Here is a 22660-nt window from a genome sequence, read left to right as displayed (position 1 = left end):
CTACTCTCTGAAAGTTTTACCTGTCCCTTTTTTTCACCACTTATTGACAATAGCTCTCACTATAGTTAACTGGAGTCGTGGAGTCTGACAAATGGGTTTGCAGCCATCTCCAAACTTATGTGTTTCTTTGGATCTGGTCATTTTGAACTCTTTACAACAACTTTCTGTCAGACATTTATGTCAGAGTTATTTACATATTATACAGTTGTTGCACTGACTATGAATTAGCCCTGGGGGTGACTGGTAAAACGTAACCCTAAAAAAATGTGGTTTAGGATTATAAAAGGGACACAAGGCTGGTTTGGATTATGTTTTCCCTTAGTAAATGAAATTACTGAAATATATTTCAATGTGTTTTCCCAGGTTGTTGACAGAGATAAACAAAATTGTTTCACGATCTGACACATTTAAAGGAGAGTTTAAGGGAGTATTATTTTAAGCCACATTAAGTATTAAACTCAATATTTATTTCCTCAGATAATGCATTTCTAAAAGGCAACTGAGATGGAATTCATACAAAATGTGTGACAACCCAAATAATCCATATGTACTAATGATTTTAAGGAGATCAGTTCATTTCCATGACAGCACCCAGGAAGGAGGAGTTCATTACAAATGCAATTCAAGCAATGTTGCAGAGGTATAAAAGTATGAGTCACAGAGGATATGGTTTTGCAAAGAAATTGTTGTATGCATTATTTGGTTTTTATGGAAAATTTGGGCAACTCTCTGGAGCTCTTGCACAAGTCTTTGTATTGTTTTTTATATATATATATATATATATATATATATATTTTAATATTGACAGATTTTAGCTAGTTCCTTGATATTCTTTGTGTTTTTGAAGCTTCTTTTCTTCATGTGTTCAGTTGTTGATCAGTGCTATGCTAATTCTTTACACATTGGTTAATTTATCTCATTTCTTCATATGCGTGATTCTTGGGCTATTACCAAAATGTGGTGTGAATTTTATGTCAATAGTCTCATAAGAAGTACATTTACAGCAAAAAAAAAAAGCATGCTCAATACTTTTCCCATGTAACTGGATCATAGTCCAACAACCCCATGTCGATTAACGACACTGCCTATGAAAAACGCATTTAGATTTTATCAAAGTAGACAACTAATTATCTCCAGTCTCTGTGATCTGATACCAATTACTAGTGGCACAGGAAGTACGTGTGATAGATGAACAATCATTTCTTTCAGAGCTCCATGTCAGACTTTCCTTTAGCTTTATTTTTGCTCCTTTACTCACTGTGAAGTGATAGTTTGTTCTAGTTAGAGAGCTCACTATGCATTCTCCTTAGACCCATTTCAGAGAAACATCAGAGGCTTAGAGAGCTACTTCCTAATGTATCCAAACTTTCTTGTTTGAGAATGATTACAGAAACAGATGAAACCTTGTGGCTCAAAGGCAATCTTGTGACAGTGGGAGGTCTAATCTTTTCCTCACAATCATTCCACCTGTCAACCATTATCACATCTAAATGTCAACTTTGACAAATAAAAGGTGAACTTTTTTTAAAGGTGTCAACTTGAATGTCTTATTTTATGACACATTAAACATGCCTTCCCTCCTCTACCTACAGTTTTATTACTTACTGATGTTGGTAACAACATCAGCATTTGTGAATTTAAAAGGCAGTCTCAGAGGAAACAAAAAAAACAAAAACTTCTTGTGGGTTGCGTACCATTTGAAGTTAAAAGCTGCACTTAAATCTAAATCTACGTTTTACTGCTGGAATCTGTGACAATGTGTGTGTGTGTGTGTGTGTGTGTGTGTGTGTGTGTGTGTGTGTGTGTGTGTGTTCCCATTTGCAACACTGTTGACAAAATCTTAAACCATTTATCTAATGTTTCTAAAGTTTGAATCTGACAGCCAACTTGATTTTAGACAACTTAAAATAATGTTTTGCCCATGAGATCCAAATATATACTTTTATGTTTTGCAAAAAAGACAACAGTGGGAACATTTTAAAATATATTCAAATAAAAATGTGTTAAGTCATTCACTGCAAATATCACCACCATACGTTTTGTTAACCAGATAATCAAATTTGTGCAAAGTGCATCTACCCACCCTCATACTTTGTGATATAAGGCAACTTTTTGCATCTGCAACTTGCCAAGGCTCATCTTATTCTAACATTTAAAGTATACTGACAAGCAATGGCAAGTGACATACAGTTTCCTGTTTTCCCAAGTCTAGGTGGACTTGGAAGTCCAGGTCCACCCATTTTCCACATGTCCAGGATGGAGGAAAACCCAGACATGACTCAAGAGAGCACCACTCAAGTGAGTGGTGCTCAAGAGGCCATGAAGTAGCCTCTTCATGGACAGAAGAGGCTACTATCCATGAAGAGGACAGTAGCCTCTTCATGGAGGTAGCCTCTTTATGGTTCAAATGTACTTTGAACCATATAACTTGACCATATGCGAGAGCCAGATTGTAGATGGATTTATAAATGGAAATATTTGCCTTTGAACCAGTCCTCTTTTAAAAAACAAACAAAAAAAACAATAGACACACCACAGACAAAGCCTCAATCAATCGTTTTATCTCATTTTCCATCTTGCCATCACTCCTCTTGAACAAAAATCTGTCCATTCAAACTCTTTAAAGTTCAGACTCAACCTTCACCTCAAAGGGGGCATTTTATATTTGTTCTCGTTGAGAATCATAGACTCTTATTCCAACTCCTTTACAGTCAGCTGCAAAGTTTACTATCAAGTCCTGAAGCACAGGGCTTTAAAATGTTTACTGATTCAATGAACAGATTGCAAACCACTGTGGATTTATAAACTGAAGAAAATGACTCCAAAAACTTTAGAAACGCTGCATACCGATGTGAAAATGTGTCGGGAAATGCACTGACTGCAGGGACAAAAAACAGGATGGATTAACTGCTGTCTAATATACAGAGTTTAGACGTCACCTGACCGGGCTTTGATTGATCCGTTTTGTCTTATCTTATGTAAATTGAATATTGTTCTTTGTTTATTTCAGTATATCACATTCTGCACAACAGTTTCTACTTGACTGCTCTTGGGCGATAGCTTTGCATTTTAGGCATGCCTGTAATGACCAAAACCCCAATAAGGCCACATCAAAAGTCACTTAACTTCTCCTTTTCCCCCAATCAGATGCTTGATTTGAATGTCAGTAACTCATATTTATTAGATCTTATTGCATACATTCATTAGATTGCTGCCATTTGATTGGTTTATTTAGTGTTTTGTTTGATAAAAAACACATAAACAAGTGGACAGAACCAAGTGCTGGAGAATTCATAACTGATGAAGGGAAAATATTTGTCTCATCAAATTCTGTGTCTAACAACTCTCTTCTTGGATTTCAGGACACAGACCATTTACTTGCTTTTAGAACCTATTTAAAACCACTAGATGCGTTTATGCTTGTCCTGATGGTTCAAGGCTTTTTTGTTAGCTAATGGGATACTCAATGATCTCCTGACTGATTTGGTGATGTGTTGCACTTTCGTTGCTTATCCAGTCTCATGTTTCAGACATTTTGAGGATTTCTGATCAGACACTGTGGAAAATAAATACGGATCGAAATGTCTGAGTCCTCAGCCTATGCAAAAAATGGCTTTTAAGTTATATTTACAAAAATGCTTTCCTTTTTCTGTGATGCATTTTCACCTACATACATCACAAGTATTCATGATGAAAATGTATAAGTAAAGAAACGGCCTCTTTACCCTTTCACTACGACAGATTATACATTCATTGGGGATTATGGTCCATTCTAAACCCTCACATTTGAAAATTCAACAACCCCATACTGAAATGTCTTCCTATCAATGTTACATAAGGATGATTCACAAATAAATAAGGACTCTGAGGCGTAACGAGCCAGAAACAAAAGCAGGATTCCTTGATCTCTCTAGGACTGCCTAAACCTAATTGCCATGTATACACCCGGCTCTTTTTTTTTTTTTTATTCGCACAAAGCCCCTCATTAAGAGCTGGTTGGACAGCAGGCCTGGTGCCAAGGTGAACGCTGGTCAGCAGAGCTGGCCTGGCATACACATGCAGGTGCAGTTCTGCCTGTTTTAATTGACAACAGGAGAAGAAAGCCTTCGTGCCATGCATGACAGAACTGCACACTTTCCCTCCCTCTTACTTTGTCTCTTTTCCTACTCTCCATTCTGATCTTAACCAGGTCGTGAGTCCATCTGACAACACATCAGCTTTGTTTCTCAATTTAAGCTAAATGTGCTTTCTCATTTTCTTATCAGTCTCTCTCACTTTGATGAGACAGTCCCATAAAATCAGTGGTATGTCTGTTCTGTACTTAAATTCTTCTAAGAGGTAGAGCAAGCATTGTGCAAGCTGTGCATGAATTCAGTTGTGTTAAAATCCCTTTCTTTATAATCAAGTAATCCAGGAGGGCAATAGAGAATGAATGTCAGCTAAAAAGTCAATGTTGGTCTCATCTGACCAGAGTGTCATGTCTTTTCTGTGTGCATCACATGACAAGCCACAAACTGAACTTCCTATGCCGTTCTTTTACTATTAGCACTCTTCTTCCAGCTCTTACACAAAAAGAAGAGGTATGAGGTGTCCTACTAATAGCTTTGTCAAGATTTTTTTTCCCACAGGACTTATGGAGCTCTGAAGTGACACATTATTCTCTGGTTAGCGCCTTGTCCAAGTTTAGGTAGACAATCATGTCTTAGTTTGATTGTTTTGTCGTACAAGTTTAATTTTTGGATGATGGGTGAATGTTGTTTCATGATACTTTCAAAGCTTGAGATATTGTTTTTAGCTTTCACTGAGCAGTTGTATTTATTCATCTATCAGGTGGTCTCTGTTTACTTGTTTTCTTTCACTACTTTGTGTTGGCCTATCTCATAGAGGTCCAGAGTCCAGAATAAAACGCACTGAAATTTGTGGTTGTACTGCTGCAAAACATAGAAAAGCTTAAGCTGTATGAACAACAAAACTAAGTAAATTGAACTTACTTATTCATTCCTTTAGCTTGGTGTGGCGACCTGTAGAGTGTAACCTGGTTCTCGTTCAATGACCACTGGAGACACGAACCTCCTTAAAGCTCTGCAAGGACAAACAAATATAGGAAATGGATGGATGAGTGAACCTAAATCTGTATGCTGTTCAGTATCTGAAGAGTTGGTGAATTCTCACTGACACAGAACCTTTTGTATGGTGTGCACAGGCTGTGAACTGAAATGTTGCCCACAGGACAGAGTAAAGACAAATCGCACTTTATAACTGTAGAATTCTTATTTTACATTTGTTTTGAAGGACCTATTCAGGTGATGAAGCTAGAGGTTAAAAGTGTTCCATCTGAACCATCAAGATGAAATTAAAAAGCTGTAATAGGAAGAAGCATTTTATGAAACACGACTCCCTGACCCTACAAAAGAATCCATCTCAGCACATTGAATCTTTTCTTTGGTCTCAGTGGCAGACAAGTTTGATTAGAATCTTTAGAAAGGCTTTCCGTTCGTCTCACATTTTGTCCCATTAATTAAAAACGGTATTTTGACACCTCTCAATAGTGCAAAATGAGGAAAGCATTTAGATAAAATGTGCTGCAAAGTGTTTTTTTTTTTCTTTCCCCTCTCTTTTTTGTTAGCATCAAAGATCCAACATGATGACCCGCCCCAATCCCCTATCCTTTCAGTCTTTTCAATAATTCATGAATTTTGCTGAAATCATTTCAGGGAAACAGCTTCTCAATTAAAGAAGGAGTGCCAAGCAGTTATTGACAGTAAAGTGCACCTTCTGGAAACAAGTGTCAACAAAACGTCTCTGTTTCATCTTGAAACAGACATTAATTAGAGACTCAGTCTGCAATTTTGCAGATGTCATGTGGTAAAAAAAAGAGAAAGAGGAGGAGATGCTGAGAACCCCATTAAAAGATAAAGAAATGCACATCATGTGAGAAATTGAAAGCTGTGTGACAAAGGTTTAGATTTTATTTTTAGCACAGAAAGGTGCAGTATATTCTAAGGTATATGGTAATGTAGGATTGAAGTCAAAATTTTCTTTCAGTTTCAGTTATTTTATTTTGATTTTTTAAATAATAATATTCAAGTAACATCAGAAGACAAACAGACTTAATTCATATCTATAAACATATATTTACTGGCCAGTTTATCAACTGAATCTCTTCAAATGCATGTTTACAAAATTAGCAAAGTAAGCAATCCAACTGCATCAACTCACTGAATCCAGCTCTCTGCTTGACAACAACAACAAAAAATGTCATTGGTGACTAAAAAACAAATAGAAAATCAACAATTAAAAATGCAATTGTTATAACCAAGGTTTTCCAAATACCATATCTGAATTATCAGTATGACAAACCTTAAGGTAGACAGGCTACAGTAGCAAAACATACAGGGTACCGCCCTTACCATGACATTCTGTTGCTCTCAGTAGTAATTTTGCAAGATTACTGTGTGGAACACAATATGAGCATTGTTGCTGTAAATGTCCCCTTCTGATCTCAGTGACATTGTATTCTGATGCCCAAATAAGGCACCATTTCACAAGTTTTATGAATATGAAATGAGTTCACTGTATTTCTAGACCTCCTCAATGATCTCAATCCAATAAACCACTTCGGGACGTGACAGATTAGGACGTTTGAATCATAGATGCACGGCTGACAAATAGTTTGTGACAATGCCCTGATCAAGATGGAGGGTTAGGTCAGTGACTCATGAGATCTTAATGCCCCTATTTGTGGAATCACTATATACGACTACAATTTATCAGACTGATACTATGATAATATTAACCCATTATCTGAACCAAAGAAGCCTTTAGGACTAGAGGTGAAACATTTTCAAAAAACACAAGAAGTCTAGAAGCTTTCTAATCCAACACTTTACATTTTTTGGAAAATGTTTTATGCAAGTTGTTAAATATATGACATTAAGAATTAAAGCAGTTGCAAAGGCTGAATGGAATTCAACTTTGCACTAGAAGGCCATACAAAGTGGGTGGTGATGCAGTCGTTTAACAAAAACCTAAAACTAAAGTCAGAAATTGTTAGGAAAAGTATAAGCCGCGCAATATTTAGGTCTTAAATGTTTATATATATTTTTTCAGAAAAAATAGCAAAACAAAACAAAGAAAACTGCAAAAGTTTTACCTCCAAATCGTTTTGAAAATCTGAGTTTAATATTCTAGCATTAAAGAAACGGTGACTATATAAATAACTGGTCCTTTGAGTTGACTCTCAATTAAGAAAACCATTGTACTTAACATTTACACAGAAAAAAGCCTCAATAACCTCATTAATAAGCTGTTTCTTTAGAGTTCTATCTCATATAATAATTAACATCAAGTACTGTAAATTAGATATTTATGTACATGTTACAACAGTGTTTGAATGCATGAAATAAACTGTTCTTAATTCTTATCTTATTCAGAGTACACTCAACAATTACCAAATCCTATTTTGTCTGAATTTTATTTGGAATGAAGTCAGTTTTTGGGATGTTATTCACTGATCTCAATTTAATAAAAATATTTAAAAAAAAATAAATGAAAAAAAAACATTCCAAAGAAGCCCAAACAGACAGAAAAGTTTAAGAAACGAGCTTTTCTGTCTAAGGCTAATTATTGTTTCAGCCATTAGAGGGACAAAGAACAGTTTGCATGGCAGCGGTACAAGTAGAAAGTAAAAAAAAAAAAAAACCTGTCTATTAATGGTTTACTTAAGATAACAGAACTAAAGTAGAAAGCTGTTGGATACTCCCAAAAGCTTTGTGTGGAATAATTAGAATTTGTTATGAAATATACACAGCAAAGCTGTTCTGAAAATGGTACTTTAAAATGAAAACAATCTTGGAGCAAAACCCATGACAAGTCACTGCTGTTTATGTACATTTTAATTCCCTTAAATCACATTTCTTCGTTTAGCCTATTGTGCATTCGTTGCTGTAGCTGAAGTAAATTGTTCAGATTAATTTTCTTCTGCCAATAAATTTTCAATTAACTTTAATAATAAAACTGTTTTCATGTGGATCAAAAATCCTTGAACAAGTTTGATCATTTTTGCATTGTGTGTGGGCGTGAGGCCTTTTTTTTTTCCTCCCAGATTGTCAGGTGTATGCGTGTGGGAGGATGACAGCATTCAGAGTAAATACCAAATGTTTTTGTTTTTAATAACAGTGACGGGTCTCCTTCACCCGCAGTTCACTCGTATTTTATTTCCAGTTATTTAGCATCGGCAGACACAAGCTGAACATACCCGAGCAGTTTCACTGTTAGCTATTTTTCACCTTTATTCGAGACAAAATTGTCTGCAGAAAGCTCAGTTATGATACACCATGTAGCACATTTTATAAATCGCCACTGACAGGGAAAAACCTCTTCTCTCCATATTGATCATGCTCCACATCTGGCCATGGTTTCACCGAAAAGTATTAATACTTTTAACAGGATTAACGTTTTGAAAAAAAACTTTTTTTTTTTTTTTTTTTTTTCATCTTCTTAAAACTTTTATTTTTGGAGATGCAAGGTTTTTGTCTGACATCAAAAATAAATAAAAAAATTATATGAAATGCAATGCGATGAATAATATTCAGAATAACCAATCTCTTTAATTAGCAACTAAAATCTATCCTGATAGTAAACCCTGGAATTGCTAATCCATCTGTTAACTCTTTAAAACACTAAAAATACCCAGATTTGGTTTGGATTGAGATCAGGCTCAATGTCACGTCATTATATTTGCCCTTTATAAAAAAAGATAACTTTACAGGCACAAATATTGGTCTGATTATTCCTGCAAATAGATGTCTTGAAATACTCAGCTTAATTTAGAAGTGCTATTTTAAACAATAAGGTGTGCTACGGGTTACACAAACGTCTCACTCATGCTGTGTAATTATTTGCTCTATCTTGTCGAGAACTCAGTGAGACAAAAGTGTTTGATCATTCAATTCTGGGCAAGCAATAGCCTTTGGTGTGTACACTTACCTCTCACAGACTTTCAATCAGTCTGTGAGAGCAATGGTGGCTCAATCTGCAACCTTGGCATGCTCAAATCTCACACGTTTGCTCAACCTCAGACAGGCTCTCTTAACATTAACTGTGAATGATCTTCCAATTTGTGATATTCGGGAACAAACGAAAACCACTGAGTGACCCTTTATTCCAAAACGAGGGAACAAAGTCAGTACGGAGGGCAGTTCTTTTGCTGTGAACCAACACTCTCCTTTGCATCTTGACTGAGTAAGACAGATGGTATAAACTATCACAAGGCAACATCTCAGTTGTCCACAGAGCTTTCATGCGAGTGTCCAGTACATAGCAATCATGCTTTTTTTTTTTTTTTTTAAAGAAGAGGGTAGAAACTCAAATGAATACAATTACTACTTTGAGTTAAAGAACATTTAGCGTAATCTGGACGCACTGGCCTGATATCAAAAAACAGTAAAGCCAAATAAGTGTCTCAGTCAAGTCCAAGTCTTTTCTTGGCTGATGTCTGGAGATGTTACTTTAATATTTTAATAACGGTTTTAATAACTTAGAGAGATCACCACCAGCAGGTGGCAGAGCAACCTGTTAAACATGTCACTCCAAGACATGAATTTACTTCAGAATTTTTAAGTTGTCAAAAATAAATATGAATTAAATGAGCTTATTTGTGTGAGGCTACTGTGGAATTTGGATTTTAGTGGGAACCAATGTCAAGCCGTTATTTCATTTTTGTTAAGTCTTTCCCCTACAGATCAAAAAAACCATTAGCATTAATAACTGCATAGAGCCTTGCTCCAGAATGTCTGAGCTAAGCCTTTAAGACTTTTATTGATTTAGGCTGAAGATTAGATTTTTTGCACAATGTAATCATGATTACAGCCCTTAGAGAACACCATCCAGTCACTGAGCATCGATTTCACCTGGCGTATGTTTCAAATTCAGAATACCGGAAATGTTGAAGTAGCTTTGATTGCCTTATTAGCCGTGTTTCTTTTGACTTTCCAGCACAGCTGCAATGCTCGCATTTTGTGGCTTCCTGTTTCACACGATCACACTAATCCAACTGACACTCACCGTTCAGCTTGTGGCAGCAAAGATGTGGCATCAAACAAAAATGACAGCAGCTTGTCTTAATTGTAAATATGATGAAAGAAATGTTCTTGTCAGACCCTTTCATTTACACCTCAGTGTTCAGCAGTAATTTTTAGATAGCTCACTTTAACAACATTAAGGGCTCTTAAGAGATGTGACAAACCTAAAGTTAGAGGATGCTATGCAAATGCGATGCGTGAGTGCCAATAACATCTTAGCACGGGGTGTTGTGTTGCCATCTGCAGCGTGCTCATAAGTCATGTTTGAAAAAAAGCTTCAGTAAAACCAAGTTGAAATTTCTCAAAATAAATATTTATATATAAAAAAAAGCAGACTGTGCATTTCAAAGGTCAGAGGAACATATGGATTTTTCATCTGCTTTCTCCATCGATAGTTCTAATTACACATCGCAGAGAAAATCAACAACCAATTTGAGTCGGTTTGTAAGGTTTTTTCAAGTGGCAGAGAATGTTGAGATGGGCTCATAAAATTGCCAGCAAGTGAATTAATTAACATCCCCGAAGGAGGTTCGAACTGAAGTTTAAGTGAAAAATACACACCTACACGGAGGTCGTCATCTGGACACTGGCAGATGTTGATTTAACACGTATTTCTTGTAACTTTTTGTATAACTAAAGCAAAAAAATAATTTAAAAAAATACTTTCACAAAGATTTTCCTTAACTAAATTATCTTGTCTCTCTTTTTTGTTTGGTTGGCGCTTTATAAAGAGTAACACACCAGTGCAAATTTCTTCTGACAGAAATAGCAGATCTAAATGTAGCTGTGCCTCTGATGCAGGTTGAAAGTTGAGTCTCCGAGTCACCTCATTTCCTTTCAAGGATATTTCAGGACGTAAAGGAGTACTGAAATGCATCTGAATATATTTAGCGTCTATGCACATATTTCTGATTTTGGTTATTTAGGCTTACTGAACAATATTTTGAATACAACTTATTCTTAAAGAGTCTGGTTTTGAAATTAATGAGCTCCCTAAAACTAGACAGCACATTTAAAAAAAAAGCTATAAGGGGAAGGAAGGAGGGGAAATTGCTTATTTTCACCTAATTGATGGTCTAACTAATGGGCTTCAAGTCTTTTTCAGTACAACATAATTTTTTTGTAAAATCATTTTCCTCTTTAGGATTGAAATGGATATGGTTGCTAACAAATAACTTCCAGATACTGGTATTTGCGACATGTGTTCTGTTTATAGTGAATTTTTGTATCAAACATACCCAACTTCATAGTCTTTCTATATTGCTTTATATCTTCCTCCAAATTTTCAGACTATCCTTTAACATATCAAATTGGATATTAATGCTCCACATGAACTGGACCAGCTGACCACCATCTTTGCTCCTCTGTATTTACTCCTGGATTGACTAAAACTCCCCATTTTTCAGAGACCGGACAAAAGTCCAGATCTGAACCAAACGTAGTGTCCGGACTCTGCTGGCATGAAAAAAAGCGACAGAATTGCAAAATTATTTAATTATTCATGAAACTAGTCTGCTGTTTTTCCAACAATCTAAGAGTCACTGCAGTGCAAAGATCTTCAGCAGGACAAGATGTGCATTCACTGAAGAATCTTTGTAACTTCATGTGCTGAGCTTGTTCCGAAACAAATGATGAAGCTCTGTGAGAATACTGCAAACTCTTGTTACAACAGACTTTGGATCATCATTTAACGTCTATGTTGCAGCAGAAAAGACTGTCCATTGACTCTGGAGAACAAATAATTGACTGATATTAAAGCAAATAAACATTATTGAATAGAGTTACAATATACTCACAATTATTATAGATGTGCATTCAATTCAGTGTTTTGTTTTAGATTCAAATGTGAAAAAAAATTACAAAAAGGAATGCTCCTTAACTTGTATGTTACTACACTGCACAGATTTATTTATTCATTTTTTATAAAGTGGCATCTTTCTTGATTATTAGCACATATGAATTAAACAATTTTTTATTTATTTATTTTTACTTTTGACCTAAAATAGAAATCAGTTTTGGGCCTTTAGACATGACAGTTGAGACTCCCTGGGCTAAAAGGAAAAGGAGAGAATTGTAGCAGAGAAACCGAGAATGAGCACGCTAGGTAATGAGATAAGGGGTCTGTGTCCCTCTCTGTGTCAACTTTAATATCTGTCATACCTCTTCACCTCCTCCCAGTTCCCCAATCAGATCACCTGCTTCAACTTTTTCTCTCAGGCATTTCCTTTTTATACATATCTAACTCTCCATCATTCAGTTGTCAGATGGTCCATGTTAGTTTTATACATTCCTGCCTTCTGGATCTCATATTTAACCTTGTTTTCATTTTTTTTTTTTCTGATTGATTCTGTTTTTGAGACGTACACCAAAAGACCTGCAGCTGTAATTACAGTAAAAGGCGGTTCTACAAGGGTTTACCTCTGGGCTAGACTATAGGTTGTGCTTTTCCAGATGCTTCTCTGGAGATTAAGAAAAAAACAAAACATTTTGTTTTCTTCTGCTTCACAGTTATCTGTGCACACAAAGACCTCGAGAAAATACATGGTTTTACTGACAAAATGTAAAAAGTTTACACAGTATGAATACTTTTTCGTATAAGACATTAGTGTGGCGAATTTCTAGTTTTTAGAAAATGTTTTTTTTTTTTTTTCCCCAAAGTTGTCAAGTTTTAAAAAGTTGTATTATGCTTGGGAAAATCATACTGTGAGCTAATGAGAAAGAGTCTGGAAGAAGGCCTGGAGGCAACTTTGAAATAGACAGTTACCTCAATGGAATAACCAGTGAAACCAAGAAAGAAGACAGTTGTCATATCTTCAAAAAATGCTCAGCAGTAAATGAAAATTTGATTGGGGCTAAGCATCAGACTTGAGGCACCTGAAGTATAACTTAGCCATTTTGAAAATTGGGATGGATGATAGACACATTGGAGAGATTACTCCAGAAGTCTTGTTTTTTTTCCCCCCACTGTAATTATTGTTCCTGGAAGAAAATAAAGAACCACACAAAGAGAGAGCATCACACTGATACAAAACATAAGGAAGATGTTACATGTTATGATCAACTTTTGCAGTTGTTGTGTTATTTTGTAGCATTTTTCTGCAATCGTGGCAAGTTTTTAGGTCATGAAACAGCGAAGCAGCCCCAGAAATTATTGCCACAATAATGTTTGCATGTGGGTATATTTTTTGTCTTAAATGCTTTAATTTTACATTCAAATCAATTTGAATTGAAATTTTAAAATATTTCTTTTGGTCGTGAGTGTGACAAAGTGGTTCAGTTTGTGTTCACCACTTGTCCCTTATTCTTTCTCATTCACTTATTTTTATATTTGGTTATAATAATTAATTCAAACATTCAAACATTAATTCAAAATTAAATGTTGCAACTCATATTTTTAAAATATATTAGTTTAGCAATTCATATATAAAAAAATTAATTCACGCAAATATTGAACACCCCCCACACCCCCTCATACACACTCATGGTATAAAATAAATTCAGCTAAAAAAAAAACAAACAAAAAAAAACTAAAATATTGCTTTTTTTTTACTTGATTTGCGAATAAATGAACAGTATATCAGAATTTTTTTGTGATAAAGTTGGACCTATGTGCACACAAAAGAAGGAAAGCATTCTGACTATGATTATTTAGTGAAGGAGAGCTGCAGGAATGAATATCCCGGTAAAGTAACAGAAAGTGAGGCAAACGGACGTGGCTGGTAAGTGAAAAATCTGACTGAAAATGAAAGAAATCTAGAGATGCTGTTTAATAGCTAATGAAGATATGATTACGGACATAGGAACCCAGAGAGTCATCAGCAAAATGTATTATGACTGTGCAATGGCATGATTTGAGGAGCTGAAGAAAAATTATCACAGAGAATGACACAAAAACTGATACACAGGAGTCCATTTAAGATACGAAAGCACCTAAGGCAAAAGACAAACACCACAATAAGATTCTAAACCAATACATGAAGAATCAAACGGAACTAAAAAATCTTAAAATACACAGCACAGTGACAAAAACAAATATTCGCATTCCAAAATAATCAAAATAGAGCCATGTTTTTCATTTGTGTACATTATTCAAGAGACGAGTCAGAAGTGACATGTCAACTGAGAAAATATAACAGATTCTGATGCAGATATGAGGCATTTTCACATGGACTTAAGTATAAATTAAGAAAGAGTGCCAGACAAAAATAGTCCAACTTTATCTTTTTTAATTCAGTGATTGACTCCAGTGATCCCAAGCAATTACAAATGCTGCAGCAGACAGCAAAACTTAAACTAGCATGAATTGATTTTTTTTTTTCCCTGTTTGAACGTTTACATGTAATTTGTTTATGTGGATGCTCAACAATCACAGATGCCTAATCTCATGTTTTCAAATCAACAACATTGAAGTGGGATTAACGTTTCTATCGCCAAATTACCCCCCCGTCCCCCTCCAAAAAATCTGGCATAATAAAAATCTTGAAAAAGTTTCAGAACAATTACATTGCAAGACTGAAAAGACAAAAAAAAAAAAAAAACTTTAGGTGTGTCTGTAATGTAACGGAATGCCGTGATCATGTGATTTAATGGTTATATATGTATATATTTACGAACTATGCTTATAACATTATATGATATTAATTGAAAGCAGAATGGATGAAAACTCTGAGTCGTGAGGCCCGATAAGCTCAAAACCAAGGATAGTGTTTCTTACTAAAATAATTTCTTATCTTCTGGCAGCAAAGTAATATGATTTTTTTTATACTTCCTTTTTTAAGGGATTTAAATGTTGGCAGTGACAAAGGCTACATCGCAGGGCCAATCACAGTAGGAGTAATGTTTAGGGCTGGGATCATTAAAACTGTCTGCCTGGCAATCACTGTTGCCCGATAATGGAGGGTGATGCAGCGGTTTTTACAAGTCTGTGCAAGATATTGTTTGGCAAGAAAAATCATCATTCAGCTTCAAGAATTACCCAAGCCAAATGGTTGTTAGAAACGTATTGTTTGGCATAGATATTTGTTAATAAAATCTACCCTGCCAAGTCGGTCCTGCATTTCTTCATGAACCCGTTTTTCATGTTTCTCATTGCAAATTAACCACAAAATAACATTCAGTGTTTGCAAACTGATCTCAGACTGTCTGAATTTATTATTGGGACACTAATTGACACAAATTTGATGTACAAGAACACAAAGAGGGAAAGAACAGGCAGTACTTGCTTGGAAGTATGGTTTTAGAGCATATAGAAAAGCACATCATATTTTAGGGGGAAAAAAATATGGCTTGAAACGTCAACCAAATTGCTTTTTCTCAGCTTTGCATGAATTCATCTTCTTGCAGTTGCATGCAAATAAATGTGAACCACTGCTGCCTATTCACGCATTTTCCATGAGGAAAAACAAAAACGCCACAAAATTTTGATGGAGTTCTCCAACAGGAAAGGCAATATGTCCTGGAGGGTCTACAAGAAGAGACCCACAGGAAGAAACGCTGGAGGGACTATGTTTCTCGGCTGACCTGGAAACGCCTGGGGATTCCCCCAGAAGAGCTGACCCCAAACGGCTAGGGAGAGGGAAGTCTGGGTCTCCCTGCTTAGGCTGCTGCACCTCACAACCCGACAAGTTATAAGCACAGGAAAATGAATGAATGAATGGATGAATGAATGGATGGATGGATGGGGGAGAGGCATGTCCAAAAGCAAATTGAAACATTTTCAGCCCCATTTTTCCATTTTATCATTTATCTTATAATCCCAAAGGTCATGAATTGAATTTTTAATAACGCTATGGGGGTAAAATCCCGTAACAGAGTCTACATGTGGCTCCATTAATCTCAGAATAAATCCAAGTATTCTGGGAAGGTCGGTAGTTTTTTTTAAGAGAATTTTAGCAGGCAAAAAAAACCTCATGAAGACCAATTGTTAAATATGTTCCCTTAATAATAAATTAGGTGTAGCATTTAAAAATTATATTTTTAAATATCACTTTAACCTCAACTACTAGAAGCGATCACTTCAGATCCAAAGTCTCCTTTAAAACCATTTATTGGGTCAGTTTTCATTTTCCTCCTCCAATACCGATTCCCTTCTGCTCTTTGTCCACTACCTGTCCGGTTTCACTCTACTTTTCCCCTTTTTCTCAGTCGTCTGTGTGTCTCCCTCATCTCCACTGTCTGGTCCCTGCGATGCGGTCATAGTTGGCACCCACTTGGTAGGCTTTTCTCCACCTCCGCCGAATGAGAGAGGATGCATTATACATGAAATACAGGCTGGCAGACAGCACAGCACATGGCACCCATTTCACTGTGATGAGCCGGGGAGACTTCTATTAATTCTACCAAAGCAAGCCCAGTGCAGACGGAGCCGAGAGGAGAAATGAGACGCTGCTCAGGAGCCTTGGGGAGAGGGGGAAAGGGTTGGGGTTGCAAAGCCTTCAAGGAATCGGGGGAGAGGTCAGGCAGGCGGAAGACGTGTTGGTTAAAATATTCAGGTAGATAAAACGTCTCCTGAGATTAAGTACATTGCTTTGTGGCACCTGTATTTGTGTGTGCATTTTCACTTTGTCCTCGACGCATTTAAAAATCTTGCCCTCGTCTTTATATTTCCTTGCATCCCCACTCCTGTGTTATGCGCAGTCGTGCTCCACGTGCACGCGGCAGAATTTGTATTAAGTATCTATTTTTGAAGAAATGAAAGGCAGTTGGATTTCAGAGTCCAAGCAAATGCCGCATAATGAGAGCCTAAAGTGCTCAACTGAGCTTCAAGTCACGTCTTGCCTTGCATCACTGACACACATTTACACACAAACACACACACACGCACCGACACAGGATATTTTCACAAGTCACACATTGACATGCAAATGTGAATACACAAACACACCGAATTTACAGCTCGAGATCATATATTAAGCATTCAGGCCCTGAAGGTCATCGTGCTAAAAGACATATCTGCAAGTTTATTTTGGCCCTGAACGCTTATTTATTCCCCCAAATGGGTTCAATTGACTATGATGACAGGACTGTGGTGTTTAGTACACAGAAATGTCTTGGCTATCTGTGTGTGATGGAAGACAGACACATAATATATATAATATCTTGCTAACAGAATGGAATGTCTCATCCCTTTGTGATTTTGATACATGAAAGAGGCCTAAACAAACTCCCATAAACCAACAAACTGACTCTCATTTTGTCTTCGGTTTACCTCTGATGGAATGCTTGACTGGGCCCAAAAACTATTGATCTAAAGCATTTCCTGATATCTTTTCGATCGCCACAGTCACAGTGTCTCCATGCTGCCCACGCACAGTAAAACTAACAGCCATCGATTCTCTTCCTCCTATCACCGAGACATTTCATTTACTGGAACGAAGCAACTTGTTGGTTTGTCGTTTCATTTGCTAGGCAGAATGACAAGAAGAAACACCTGAAGGTGATGCTATGACTGGAGAGACGAAGTGGGAAAAATGTAGCTTTAAGGGAAACCATGTCAAAGCCCCTAATGAATTTCTTAGGAGGTGCTGAACTTTTTTTTTTCTATCTATGCAACTATTCAATTGTTGTCATTCATTTCACTCTAGAAAACACCTATACATTCTGAATAGAATTTTTCTTTTTTAGAGTGTGAAATGACGCCAAGCACCTGCAGCTTGTCACTTATTTATATTTATAAACAGAAAAATTGGATGAGCAGAGTATATAGATACAACCCTATCACCCGAAAAAAATCCACAAAATTTTCAATAGAAATGACGGTGGGGCTTTAGAAAAATCTTTAGTGTTTACTTGCTTGCTTTTTACAGCTAAAACCCGTTTTGTTGTATATTTCGGGCCATTGTGCTGCCGAACATTTGACTGTGTCAAAAGATACAGATATATAGTCAGTGACTTAAGATTAAATTGAAAAACTTGATCGTTCTATTCATTTTCTGGTATGCACTACGATCACCGACAGTTAAATAAACACTTAAAATGATGCTTCCACCATTATTCGGTTGCAGAGCTCTTTTGAAAACCTCAACATTCTGAACAAGCAGCTCTATATTGGTCTGATCAACGATCACTGCTAAATGGCCCAATTACGAACTCTGACACAAACTGTGCATTTGTCAAAAACGTTGAAAGAATCAAAAATACGTTAAGAATGAGGTCCTGGAGTGAAACTCGAACATACCACAAAATGTGACCAATTGGCATATCTGCATCTGCTGTTTATTTGTAGGCAGAAATGAAAAAGACCCTGCAAAAGACGCTGCAGTACTGGGGCTTTATACAAAGGTACATTTAGAGTCTGCTGAGGCACATTAAGCAACAAGGAGCATTTTCATTGACAGACTAAAAGGTCAATAAGGGGACATGGAGAGGATCCAAAGTGCCTCCCACTCTTTTGCCATGGCGGTCACAGACGAAGACAAACTGTGGTGCCAGCTATCAGTGCACACCCACCACAGAGATCAGTTGCAACAGATCAATGTGAACTACTCCTACTCGCTCCATGAAAAGTCCATAAAGGTGACGAGCTGCTGGTGGTTGCCAGCTCTTTAGAAATCAAATGATGAAATTAATAAAACAAAAAGACACAGAGGACACAGTAGAAATATTGTTTTCATAATCTGCTCACACTCTCTCCTCTCTGGCTCAGAAAAGTCAGTAAAAGTCATTTCATAGATGTTTGAAACCAGTTTCTTCTCTTGCAAAAAACAGGGTAAAAGTTGTACTCTGGTGTTGCTTTAATTTGTCTTTTATAACTAGCCGTTTCACAATTTGGCATGAAAGCTGAAGCGCTTTGCGTCTAATCAACTAGAAACCTCTAGGCATAGGCAGATAAAAAAGCCCTGATCAATAGGAAAGCAATCCTTTGAAAATTAGCCTATTGTGGCTGCTTGATGTTTGGTTTATACTCACCGCCTTTGTCCTTAAGATTTAGAAGCACACATACATGGGGGCTCTTTCAGAGAGAGAAGGGGCATCTCCTGTTCCATGTGGCCAGTTACATACATATCAAGTTTTGTAACAGTCTGCTTACAGAGGGACTGCCATGCAGGACACAGTCAGGACACAGTCTTTTGTCTTTTATATTCCTAATGAAAAACATTCATCCTCCACCCCCTGGAATCGACAACCTTGGTGGGTTCAGGGGGTTGCTGGTAGGGTGGTTCACCGAAGGCACCAAACAGGCTAGGACCGCCTCTGCATGGAGTTGCTGAGGCATGCTTTGCATTAAGTTTTAAGGAAACCCACTGAACAATAGTTAAATTATATTTCTCATCATTTCAGGTAAGACATTTCCAATATCGTCTGTGGTTCAGAAACAGCTTAACAGAAGTTTAAGCCAATGTGCTAGATATGCCTGGGCCTCGTGACTCTTGAATCACTAACTCCAGACAGAATCTCTGCCTTGTGAAGTTTCTTCAAACTTTTCAATAAGCTTTGCTTTGCAAACTTCTCAACCCTGCAGTTAGCGATGCCCTTTTTGCGGCATCCCCTACTTCAGTGTTACGTGACTATCTCCTGCGCAACTGTCGAGTGACAAGTCTTGCTCGTCACTTGACAGGGATAAAATAAATAAATACAATTCCTATTGTTCTTAAATGGTCATTTGTGAGAAATTATGTTTTTGGTTTTCATTGTTGAGCCATAATCATCAAAAATATATATATTTGTAAAAAACACTTGGAAAAACACTATATGAATATACACACACACACACACACACACACGCACACACACACACACACACGCACACACACACACACACACACACACACACACACACACACACACACACACACACACACACACACACACACACACACACACACACACACACACACACACACACACACACACACGAGTTTCACTTTTAAAATTCAATTGCTGAAATAAAAAAAATATATGTGTATATATGGACTACATTCTAATTTACTCAAACACCTGTAGGTTTGTCAGCTTCTATTTTAATATTGTGTTCATGCTTGTTATGCATTACTAATCAACCAGAAGTTCTGCCTCTACAGCATTGCATCAAACAAATAAAAACAAAAAAAGTTTGCATCAAAATGTAATCTTTACAGGAGAGCTTCAGAAGTGGAGTCAGAATTGATTAAAGAAAACTAAACTGTCCCAATCTTAGATGAAAAATATTTCATTTGAATTAATTGATATTCAGTCTGTTGGTTTTGTCCACACTGTCGGCTTGGTAGCTGATTGGAAACGTAAGCATGTTTTGGTAACCTACAACTGTCTTGTGTCATGCTGCTGATGAAGTGTGTAAGTATTCGTGTTCAGTATACTGCATGTGCATACTTCAATGTGCATCTTTTCGTCTGTTATTTTTCTTCATTTTCTGTGAACGCAGTTCACTCTGGGTTTAGAGGTAAGAATGACACTGTGAAAGAATCTGAGGCGCGAATGACGAAACGTTAACAGTGAGGAAAATCCATCAGGCTTGTGAAAATGATTGTTTAAGCACCAATAAACTACCCCTGACAGGTAATTTGGCAGCACGGCACAGCAAAATGTACGTGTAAATCAGGCCGTTTGAAAGGTAAACTGCAGCCTCTGGTAGTTATTATATACACACACGTGCATCGGCACAAACACGCTCATTCTTCAAAGGCTTTACATTTAAATATCTAATTATGCAAACAAATGAAAGTTGCCTATTTTCAAACATCAACAAAAATAAAATATGCACATGCAGAGATAAAATTCATCTACACTTATTAGAGCTCACATATCTAAACACTATGCCTGATCTGTGTGTCAAATTCACTAAAAGAACTGTAAAAAAAAAAAAAAAAGCATTTGCCCTGTTACAGATCTGCCGTTTGTCACACTTAAATGTCTTCGGTCAAACGACATCCAACAAACCAGAACATAAGGGAACACAGAAAGTGGTTTTAAAATGTTTTAATTAAGGGAAGATAATCCTACCCAAACCGACTTGGCCCTGTTTGAAAATGCAATTGCCTTTACACCCAATTACTGATGGTCATCGAGCTACAGCCGGAGGTCACAAGTCTTTGCAGTAACTGGCAATTAATCTGATACCTCATTGTGGAGCAGCTTTGGCAAACTCTTCTTTCAAAAATTGTTTCATATACCGTTTATGGTCATGCCGTAGCATCTCAATCAGATTAAAATGCTAGCCTTGGGCTAGGCTAAGCTTAGTTTTTTTTAAAGAGTAGGAGTTCCCAGTGTGCTTTAGATAATTGCTCGATTGCAATTATCAGGTGCCTTAGACCCAAGTTTATAAACTGATGAGTAGACATTTTCCTTTAGGAGTTTAGAGCAAAGTTCATTTTTCCATCAATAATGACAAGTGGTCCATTTCCTTAGCCGTAGATTACCCATCACCATCATGTTTTAATCCAGAAGCGTGGATTAAATCATTTTAGAAAGTTCCACTTCTTCTTCCTGTCATGTTTAGTTTTCTGGGCCATTTGATTTGTTTTAGAATTTTATTTACAATAAAAGCAGCGAGGTTCACATTTTGTGTGGGGAAAGGATGGATATACTGATCAGAAAATGAAAATACGATTGGTGGCGGTGATGTTTAGACACAATGTTGAGTTGTCTGTCTTTGTAGGAGAAAGTTGCTCTAAGGGAGAAGTGGTTCAGTCCGGCTGGGAGATGTGCTGGGCGAAATCCAGAGGGTATCCATAGTACAGGTATAGTCTGTAGAATACAGGGCAGGCAGAGGATTTGAGGTGAATGGAGCTGTGTCTGACAACAGTGGAGATAAATGTAGGAAGCTTGTGGAAGATGAGAGATGGGCTCAAAGAAGGAAGAGTGCTAGCCTGGGAGCAATGGGTAAGGGAATCTACTGGAAGAGCTTGGTCATGCAAGTGTTTGCTCTGTTCCGTCTGTAGGAGGACAAAACACTAGTAAAACAGCGAGCTTTCAGAAAAATTACAAAAGAAGGTCATAAGGTTGGCTTGACTGCCGCAAGTGCTAGTTGACCATCAGGCAACAAACCATCAGTACTCAGATGTAAATTAGTTGATGGCAGTCGGGTGTAAATGCAGCACTGAGCTACAAAACTATGACGCTGCTGACTTTCTCCTTGTCAATCAACAGAATATTTACCCCAAATTCTTGGGGATTATCAAGATCATCTTTGACTAATGGCTAATTACTTAAGTGGTTATTCACACTAATTATAATTGTTTATAAAGGGACAACTATGTTTTCATTCAAGATTTTATTTATGCTGTCATTTTTTTCCCCACTAATGACTTGTACAATAATTTGTCACCAACATTTTATGATAATTCAGGTAATTCAGCTAACCTTTTCACATTTTTGCATATAGTCCTGCCATTAGAAAAAGGTTACACTGAGACAAAACGTACCAACTCTAAAAATAAAAAAAGGCTTCTGGAAATCTTCCCACTTCCAGAAGCTTCCTCACACCACAAACAATATTATAAAGTCTGTACTTGCTGTTTTACTTACTGAATAAGTGCTGATCAGGTCTCAGTGTGTGGCTATCAGGTGGAATATTGCAAAATAGTGAGAAAATGGAACACGAAAATTCTTTGATTTTTCAAGCTGAAGAAGAAGAACACTAT

At 36.9% G+C, this 22660-nt stretch overlaps 1 long non-coding RNA gene across 1 annotated transcript in view; it reads right to left on the bottom strand.

The window, feature by feature from the left end:
- LOC103481644 (uncharacterized) overlaps positions 1-22660 on the bottom strand; it is a 54105-nt gene that overhangs the window by 5422 nt on the left and 26023 nt on the right. Inside the window, exon 3 of the long non-coding RNA XR_536333.3 lies at positions 4992-5082. This is a non-coding gene — a long non-coding RNA (uncharacterized LOC103481644). The remainder of the gene's footprint in view (positions 1-4991; positions 5083-22660) is intronic.

This window comes from Poecilia reticulata, chromosome 19 (assembly GCF_904066995.2).
Source record: "Poecilia reticulata chromosome 19, P_reticulata-male-v2, whole genome shotgun sequence".
NCBI lineage: Eukaryota > Metazoa > Chordata > Actinopteri > Cyprinodontiformes > Poeciliidae > Poecilia > Poecilia reticulata.
The sequence above is the reverse complement of the archived record's forward strand: the minus strand, read 5'-3'. Positions and strand labels throughout refer to the sequence as shown.